This window comes from Hakea prostrata, chromosome 6 (assembly GCF_041222555.1).
Source record: "Hakea prostrata isolate BN-2017 chromosome 6, UWA_Hpros_2, whole genome shotgun sequence".
NCBI classification, from domain to species: domain Eukaryota; kingdom Viridiplantae; phylum Streptophyta; class Magnoliopsida; order Proteales; family Proteaceae; genus Hakea; species Hakea prostrata.
The window spans coordinates 27,327,893-27,338,520 of NC_142605.1; positions in this window are offsets into that span (position 1 = coordinate 27,327,893).

The window sequence follows — 10,628 nt, forward strand, 5'->3', positions numbered from 1 at the left end:
CTTGCATTGGGCTAGGCTTTACCTTGACATGCGCCAATACTTAGACCAAATGGTGATGTGAGAGAGCGGTTGTCACATCCCGCCCTAAATCCACCCAAGAGGTACCCTATCTGGGTTACTCGGGAGTGATCCACAGCCCAATAGATCCAGTTTAAGAACGATCATATCCACTTAGCACAATAATATAATCAAAAGCAAGAACAATTTATGGTATTCAAGTAATCTAATAATAAAAGTTAAGAAATGATCACAGAAGTATCACAAAGAACATCAGAGTGCGGAATAACAAGTACCAAATCAAAAGACAATTATAAAGTATAGCGAAAATATACTCTACAAACATGTGCGGAAGGTAGATCGAAATAAGGTAAAGGTTACAACATGATCTCCAAAGAAGGGAAATAAAAAGGTAAGCAACTAAGTTATAATTTCTTCTAACTTATACAATGTCTCCTCAATAACATAATCTTAAGAAACTAAGCCAGGCCGGATCTACTCCTGACAAATATGAGTCTTGAACTGATAGCCTTCACCGATGTAGTCATCGTAGCCAAAGTGGTATGAGTCACCAACTTAGTCCTCAAAGTGTTGACCATCACAATCAACAGTAGTAGTACCTGCAGAAAGTCTAACAAAATATGTTGCAAAAAGGAGTGAGTTCAAAAGAACTCAGCAAGGAAAGTTATTCCATAATAACATAAATCATATGATGCACAGCATAGCATGATGCAATATGATATGAGACAATGATGATATATGATTCTAACCCTAAGTATGCTAGTCTCTAGGGTAGACATGCTTTAAGTCGTAGCACCATACTTCTTTAGGTAGTCTCAATCACTCATCACCGGGGGGAATTGGGTCCTGCATCCCTCTCAGACAAATCCATGGTTGGGGGTTTCGGTCACCACTCTCTCACATCACCATTTGGTCTAAGTATTGGCGCATGTCAAGGTAAAGCCTAGCCCAATGCAAGTCATCTACTTAGTCATATCATGTCAGTTCTAGATACGTCCATTCCTCCCCTCTCGGGATCCTTTCCGGTATCCTTCACACTAGAGTCACGGATATTACCCACCGGACTCATCAACCCTATTGATCATCCACAAATAGTAGACGGGAAGCTCTCACCTCCCCTCACGGATCATTTCACCGGTCTTGAGCGCCCGTGAGCCCAAGTCTAGACATTTGCAACCCTACCAATAAATGGCCCCTTTCGGGTATCCGCAATGCGATTTATGTCCTCTCATGGGATGGTTACCGGTCTTGAGCGCCCACAAATCCACACTACTACCACGGGTCATTCGGTCTCAATGCCCTTCTGATTCAGGTCTGATACGACAAGGACATCCTAGCCATACATCTAGACAAGTCCTATGTATGTCATCCAATGATCTAGGAAAGCGTCGATGGGCATCTTTGGAGAACATCCCATACTATTCCCTCCGATGTCCAAGGACAGAAGTACCAGTAGGGCACTCCCCAATCCCAAATCATACCTAAGCAATCACATGCTTATTTCCATCCATTACATATCAACAATACATTATCATATTGAAAACATGTCATAACATCTCATAATACAATGTATAAATAAATGACAAGAATAAGTAAACATGATAAACCAAGTAATTAAGCATGGTGCTACTGTCATAAGGTAACTACAGTAGTCATATGATGTCTAAAATCAATTAATAAGTTAAGTCTACTAAGTTACCAACAACAGTGTAAAAGTCATACAGTCTATGTTATATGGCAATAACCGTCCTTACCTTGAGTTGGAGAAGAAGATGGTCCAAGATCACAAGCAAGTGGCCCAATTAGTCTCAAAACCCTAAACAAACATATATGAAGGATTATAGAAGAAATCAAAACAATCAGAGATCGAATGGATCAAAACTGGGCAAAAGTTTCTAACAGCAACCTTGTTGGTCGATAAATTGGGTCGATGGTATCGAACAACAGGTATCGACCCAAAGAGTCTCGGACAGCAAGTTGGATTTTTTTGGGTTTTGGCTCAAAATTGGTCTTTTGGGTCTCGGATCGATACGAAACTTGGGGAGCAGCCTAAATACAATATAGAGACACTAATTATCAAAGAATTAGCATCATCCAACAGTCAAATTAGAAATCCCCAAATTGGCATATCAAGTTCAATAGTTGGAATTCATGGTCTTCAATGGAATCAATTGCAAATGCAAGAGGGCTTAGGAATTTAATCAATAGAATGTTGAGCAGCAGAATATAGACAATTACTAACATATAATCAGACCTATTTGCTAAAGAAAATCAGATTAAGAAGATGAACTCATGTTTCCATGAAAAGCAAATCAAAATAAGAAAGCAAGAACATCAAGTATAAGAAACAGAGCATGGAAAGAATGAAGAGAGGTTTAATCAACCCAAGAGAGCTTGTAGAAGAGGTGGTTGCAAGGTTGCAGCACCTTCTTCATGAACTCGGTACAAGACAAGAGTAGATAGGAGTAGAATAGAGAGAAGTGAGAGAACACATACTTTGTAGATGAAATTAGAGAAGAGAGACAAAGGATTATTGAAGAAGATCAACACCCAAGCCAAGGAGGAGGCTTAGAGGAGCTTTCCCACATTCTCAGATGTTGAAATGAGTGAAATAATGTTTTAGGCTCGAGGTTTCACTCTAAAAGGAGGAAGGAATATCCAAAAAGCACATTTTTATTCGAATCTGGGCTTGTTTGGTCGATACCTTGGGTTGATGGTATCGACCAACAGTATCGACCAACAGAGTTTCAACAGAATTTTCAGGAATAGTTCAGCAACTTCGGATGAGGATTCGGAGGGCTATACAAGGTCAAATTGAGTGAGGTTTTCTTCTACAAGTCAATAAAGAAGTCTAGTTTCCAGAAATACCTTTTTATCAAGCATGGGAGTTCATTAGGTCCACAAAATAAGCTCACCTTCTTTGATGCACGAGCAGGATTTGCCAGACATAGTTCAACAACTTCGGACAGGGATTTGGAGGGCTATATGGGGTCAAATTGAGTGGGATTTTTCTCCTAAAAGTCCATAAAGAAGTCTAGTTTCAGGAAACATATTTTGATTGAGCACAGGAGTTCATTAGGTATTTTAACTAATTCACCCCTCTTTGGTGCGCATATTCAAAACTAACACTGACAATGCTCTCAAGTGAGGGGCATCATCGTCAATGTCCATGGGCTTGGGCTCCGACACCAAATCATCAACCAAAAGGGTCCACAAGGACTTCTCCCACCACTTAGGGTCATTGGATCTACAGACAATATAAATTCCGAGCCGGGTCAAGGTAAGGATAAGGTCGGATTTCACAGGATCTACCCTAAGGAAAAGTCGGACATGGCCTCCTAAGGTTTTCAAGGATACAAAAATTGAAATCAAGGTCCGACTTCAAGGTCTAACATTAAACAAGTCTTTCTTTATCCCAAAACAAATAGGGTGTCCTGGCTAGGTTTGGGCCGGATTTTACAGCGGTGGCCGAAACCCCAACTATGGACTTGTCCGAGAGGGATGTAGGACCCAATTCCCCCCGGTATTGAGTGATTGAGACTTACCTAAAGAAGTATGGTGCTATGGCTTAAAGAATGTCTACCATAGAGACTAGCATTCATAGAGTTATAATCATATTCGCATCATATGTTTCATATCACATTGCATTTTGTTATGATTTGTATTTACATGATTATGAATTATGGGAGAACTGCCTTGTTGAGTTCTTTTGAACTCATTCCTTTTGTACTAATGTTGTTAGATTTTCCCGTACATATTGAAGACTCTAATGGCACATTCTACGAGACAGACTTTGATCCCTCATACTACCCTCCGGGTGGTAGCCACGGTGAAGATCAGAGTTATGGTGCCGAAGAGGATTACTCTATGTACCAGGGTTAGCCCTACTGTAGTGAGGGAGCGGCCATGCTGGGCTTTCTTTGTTCACACTTTTGAAGAGACAATTATCAAGATAGAAGAAACCCTTGCTTAGTGCCCCATTTCCTTGGATTTTTGTTAAACATTTGGGATATGTAATTAACTTTCTTGAGTTACTCTTTAAACATGGGATTGTAACTTAACTTGATTTTACTACTTTTCCGCTGCCTTTGAGAGAGTGACTTTCACTCATTTTCTCATTCTTATGATTACACTTATACATTTGGTATCACTTATTTCCGCACTCTAATTATTTGATCTTATCTTCTTCATGATATCTATTATTTATTGCTTTTACCTTGATTATCATTGTTCATGATTGTGTTATCACGAATGTGGGAGGCATGGTCCCTCGATGCTTAATCCTGGGACTGTGGATCACATTCCCGGGTATGCCAGATAGGGTACCGGCTGGGTGGATGTGACAAGCTGTGTGGATGTGATAGATTGATATCAGAGCCCAAGATTAAGTGGAACCCTGACCATAGAAACGATAATAGGACATTCCGAGTCACAGATCCAAAAGTGACTCAAGTGCTCTTAGAGGTGAATAATAGATAACCTGGACTAGCAACCAAATTAATGAAGCACAAATTGAATTTTTGAATAAGACACAATAATATAAACAAAATAACTGAACTTCATTAATCACATAAGAAATTTTTACAAGTTTGAAAAGAAATACATCTGGGAAAGCATAATAGGAAACTCCTAGTACTATCTATCTAGGTGATCGACTCCGACGATCTATTTGATCCCTCCTAGATCTGAACTCCTCCTCCAGTCGTGCAAACCTCTCACCTAGGGTTCACATGTATGACTCCAACTGTGAAATCCAACCCAAAACCTAAATTAGACACCCTATTTGTTTTGGATGAAGAAGAACTTGTTTGATGTTTGACCTTGAAGTTGGACCTTGAGTATGGTGTTGATATGTTTAGAAGGTCCTAGGAAGTCAAGTCGGACCTCTCCCTTAGTGTAGATTCGAAAACCCATAGAAAATTGATGATGGAATTCCCTACTTGAAGAGTTTGGTTGATTTAGAAAAGAGAATGCACCTTGATGAAGAGAAGATTGGTTGATGACCTTAGAGCATGGTTAGATATGATTTAAAGTCATTTTCCTATGCTAGGTAAGTTATAGTTGTTGTGTAGAAAGTTTCGTTTGATTCCGATAAGAGAAAGGCCCTCAAATCCCTGTTTTAGGCTATGCTGTCAGCCTGGGTCAACTGGCTGGGTCGACTGGGCCAATCAACCCAACCCACTCGACCCAAGTAAACAAAATTCGAGCAGAATCTTCTGTTTAGGACATTATTTCTATATATACCTCATAACTTCGTGTTTTTAGTATCCCTAGCCTCCAAAACACCTAGAGAACGAAGGGAACTCATCTCCAAGCCTCCATTGGTGTAGAAGAAGATCTACATTCAACTCTCAAGCTTTCTCTCTCTTGTTCTTCAATCAAAGGTTAGTATTCAATCTATTATGCTATTGATTCATTCTTACTGGGATCATTCTCTTCTCTGATCTGAGATTATGAGGAAGATATTGCATCTCTACAATCATATCTTCTACAATCTCTTCTCATTCTATATGCTATGATTTCATATTCATTCTCTACATGATTTTCATGATTTCTTCTTAAACTATGAACATGTTCTTATTTTGATTTCTTCTAGCATATTAGATGCATCTCTATGATCATTCTTACTCTTGATTTATTGTGTTCATATACTAGAATGAGGTCTCATCATCTCTAGTTCATCTCTTTCATTCATAGCTTGTTTTCAATGAAAACCATGTTGTTTTCCAAATTAGAAAGTCTTGTTTTCCAAAATAGAAACTATGATTCTAAATTAGTAAGTAATGGTTTTAATGGTGGTTTGATGTCTAAATTATGCTTTTTAGTCTTAGACTACTGTGTTAGACAATCTCTCCAAGTTTTGTCGCATTCCGGTTTGTGTAGCATAGGTTTCGGATCAAGATTCTTTTTTTATTTTTGGATTTGCTCTTGGGCAGATTGCCTGGGTCGACTGGAGCACTCAACCCATCCAATCAACCCGCAATGACAACAACTCTGTTTTTGATCCGTTTCGACTCCATCTTTTGGAATCACTTTTTATGACCTATACATGTTTTGTCAAGCTTGTTTAGGTGATTTTGGATCTGTTCTCTGATCTCTTATTTGAAGACTATAAGTTTGGATTACGAGGTGAGTATTCCAACTCACAATATGCCTATTTACATGTTTTTATGTATTATGATATGAATGCATGATTTAACTATTGTTGTTTGGTTTTCTTTACATCATGATACTTCTGCAACTACAGTAGCTTGTCCACATTATTAATTTCATATTAGAATTGATTATTGATTATGAGAATGTGATATGGACTATGATGTGGATATGAGTGTGATTATGATATGTTTGGAATCATGATGTGATGTGGATGCTTAGGTCGTAGTTGTGGAATGGGGAATGCCCTATTGGCATTTGTCTTTGGACATCAGTGGAAGTGGTATGGGACGCTTTCCTATGGTGCCCCTTGACTCTTTCCTTAACTACTGATGAACATACCTAGGATTGGTCTAGCAGTGTTTGGCTAGGAATACCCCTGTTATATCAGACCCGAATCGGAAGGGTATTGAGACCGAACGACCCATGGCAACAATGGGGATTCATGGGCGCTCAAGACCGATAACCAACCCGTGAAGGGACATGAATCACATTGTGGGGGCCATTTATTGGTAGGGTTGCATATGGATAGACTTGGGCTCATGGGCGTTCAAGACCGGTAACCAACCTGTGAGAGGACATGAGAGCTTCCCGTTTACTATATGTGGATGACCTATAGGGTTGATGAGTCCGTATTTTAGAGAGTCGGATACGCTGACTCTAGTGTGAAGGATACCGGAAAGGATCCCGAGAGGGGGAATGGATGTATTTGGAACTGAGTTGATATAACTAAGTAGATGACTTGCATTGGGCTAGGCTTTACCCTGACATGCGCCAATACTTAGACCAAACGGTTATGTGAGAGAGCGGTGACTTAAACCTCAGCCAAGGTTGTCCGTAAGGTGTACCGACCCATTACCAACCGATGATGTGTGATTGAGACCTTCCCAAAGAAGTATGGTGCTATGACTTAAAGCATGTCTGCCAATAGAGATCAGCATACATACATAGAGTTAGAAGCATATTTGCATTTATTGTTTCATATCATTGCATATATGTTTGCTTGTGAATACATGTGAAGATGCTTATTGTGTTTGGTTTACTTGCTAAGTTCTTTTGAGCTTACCCTTCGGGGGACTTGTTTTTAGATGACATTGCAGGTACGTAAGAGAACCCGTGCCCCAGCACGGAGAACCTTTCCTTATATGGTTCAGCTCTGGATGTCCTTGGACAAGGTAATGAACAGCGAGGCAGCCAACACTAGGATTTGGGCTGCACTGACGACTCCTATTGATGGCAGCCGGCATCGTCTTATTCGTCGATGGGATCGTGCGCTAGATGCTGATCTGAAGCTTCAAGAGCATGACCCTAAAGTGAAGAGGATGAAGACTGAAGAAGAAGAAGATGTGGATTAGATTCTCTTGTTTCTTCTAGACTTTTATTTTACTTGTATTAGCTTAGACTTTGCTTTAGATTTCGATCTACCTTCCGCATATGTTGTGGGGTATATTTCCGCTATACTCTACAGTTGTCTTTTGATTTGGTATCTTGTTATTCCGCACTCTGATATTCTTTAGTGATCCTTCTGTGATCCTTTCTTGACTTTTATTGTTAACTTATTAGAATACAATGATTTGTTCTTGCTTTTGATTATGTTATTGTGCTAAATGGATATGATCATTCCTAAACTTGATCTTTTGGACTGTGGATCACTCCCCGGGTAACCCAGATAGGGTATAGGCTGGGTGTATTTGGGCGGGATATGACAGATGGTATCAGAGCCCAAGTTTTCGGACAATCATAACCATAGAACACGGTAATGAAAGCATCCTTGAGTCATAGATCCAGAAGTGACTCAAACTTTCTTAGAAGTGAATAATAGAAAACTTGGATTAGAAACTTGAACAAATTAAGCATAATATACCAAGTTTGAATAATGCACAATAATTAAAGTTTATGACTTGTACTTGGGTTGTAGTCATGGTTAGAGTTAAGTTGTCAATTTTAAGTATTGTGTATGTGTGTTGAGTCGTGAGTTGAGTCTTGAGTTAAAAGTTGTCATTGTGAGTCATCTTTGTGAGTGAGTCTTTGTTGTGACGTGTTGTCGAGAGTAAGTTGTCATGAGTCTGAGTTGTGTCATCGTCATGTGTTGTCATATGAGTCTAAGTCGGGAGTTGTCATTGGGAGTAATGGTCGTGAGTGGTCGTAATGAGTTATAAGTCATGACTAAACATTCACAATTACTAATGCAACAAAATAAAATGCATAATGTACAATAACATAAGTGAAACAAACTGAATTTCACTAATCATTTAGGTTTACAAGTTTGAAAGAAAATACATATGTGATAGCATAAAAGGAAACTCCTAGCTCTACTTATCTAGGTGATTGACTCGGCGATCTGTCTGGTCTCTCCTAGCTATGAACTCCTCCTCCAATCATGTAAATCACTCACCCAAGGTGCACATGTAGGACTCTATCCTCCTCTGCCCAGCCTCTATAGTCACCTGACGAGCCTCTATCCTCTCCAGTATAGAATGGACCGATGATTGATGAGAAGCCACACCTAGAGCCTCAGAAGTCGTAAGTAATGGACCTCCAACCTCGAAGAACTGTGGTGTAGGAATCTCCTCGTGTCTAGGAATCTCATCCTGACCTCGATCCTCATCTCTATGATCCTCACCTCCCTGATCATTAATGTCATCCTCACCCTGAGTTGGAACCCCATAATGGTCATTATCATTATCATCTCCGTGTTCATCCCCATCATCATGATCATCATCATCACCACCATCTTCCTCTGTGTCATCTGCACCCTCAGCAATGTCACCCTCATCTTCTGACCTAGCTACGTCGCGAAGCCCCTATGATATCCCTGGTAGTGAAGCTGATCGCTCTTCCTCCAACTGCAGACTTGATGACAATCCTAGTGCTATCTGTTTAGGAAATTCTTCCTGAGAATCGAACTGATCTCTCATAGCTCGAGATTTTCCTCTAGTCATGTCAATCGATCTTCTATATTGTATATGTGTGCCTCCATCCTCAAAACTGTTGAGCTGAAATAGTTTCCTCCTCATCCTACTGAATCTCCTGATCCTCCGCATCATCATCTTCATTCTAATCTTGAACCTCATTTGGAGTTTGGATTGTTGTCTCCTTATTCATGTATTATCCTTGCTTGTGGCATAGGAATAGTACTTTGATCTTCACCTCTACCTCTCCTAACCCCTAGGTGTTTTCTTTGTGTTGGTTTGAATGGAATTTGAAGTCATGTTGAGTTTTGCATTGCATGAGTAAAGGAAGTTAAGTAATGCAATATTTGGTGAAGAGAGGCATTTTGGTAAATTCTTGGAAAAGTTTGTTTTCGATGGAAATTGCGATTTGGACATGTTAGCATGTGTATATGAGTTGGTTTAACATGCTAAGAAGGTTTGTTTGGAGAAGATCCATCGAAACCCTTGGAGTTTGGAAAAATTCTGCAAGAAGGGCATTTTCGTAATTTTTTCAATTTTGTCAAAATTTCGATTCGAACATTCTAGTGTGTTCATAAGACTTGGATAAACATGCTGGGATGGTTTGTTTGGTGAAAATCAGTCAATTTTGATGTGTAGAAGTAAAAATTCAGCAACTTTGGAAGAAGGAATCCTCTTGCAGGTAAGGTTTTGTGATTTTTGGAAAGTTGGAATTTGACCGAACGAAGTGTGTGAGTAGCTTCCTCATATTGAAACAGTCATGTAGGAAGTGGTTTGAGGTCAAAATTCTATTTGGTTTGAAGGTGGGACAAGTGTTTGCAATGTTGGATTTTGTTGAAGTGAATAGTGAAATTGGTGCAAAGTGTGGGAAATCTTTTGGTTGAAGCCTTGTATTGTGTGGAAAATGGTTGGAACATGTTTTTAAACACTCCTAAACATGTTTTTAACCAAGAACAATAAACATTTCTCAGTTTTGAAGAAAACCAAGAAGTTGGTAAATGGCATTTGTAAGAAAAGAAGTAAGAATGAAGACTACCTTGTGTTGTTGATCAAAGAAGGTTGTAAGTTGTTGTTGAAGCCTCTTGAGAGTCTTGGAACCTTAGGAATCCCTAGAGAACCTTTTCCCTAGAGCCAGACTCGAAGTTGGTGAAGGTAGAAATGGGATTGAAATAGAGAAAGTAGTTCCTTTAAGGTTGTTTTTCAAACAGGGGCAGATTTTGTTGTTTTGGCAGTTTTGGAAAATATTGATTTTGATGCCTTGTTTGGATTTTAATGGCATGTGCAGTTGAGTTAAGTATGTTTGACACGTTGGAAGTGTGATTTTGAATTTGGACATTTTCTCCTAGATTTTTGACTTTCGATTGGTTTGTCAAAATGACCGGAAGAAGGAACTGTGGTGCTTCCTCAAGTCGGAATGGAAAGAGAGTTGTTCCTGGAGCTGGAGTGTCCTCTGGCAGTGTTGAAGCCCAGAACCCTCTGGAAGGTCAAGCAACCGGTAACTTATCCGGTGCTCCTCCAGTGGCCAACTACCAAGAAATCATTAAT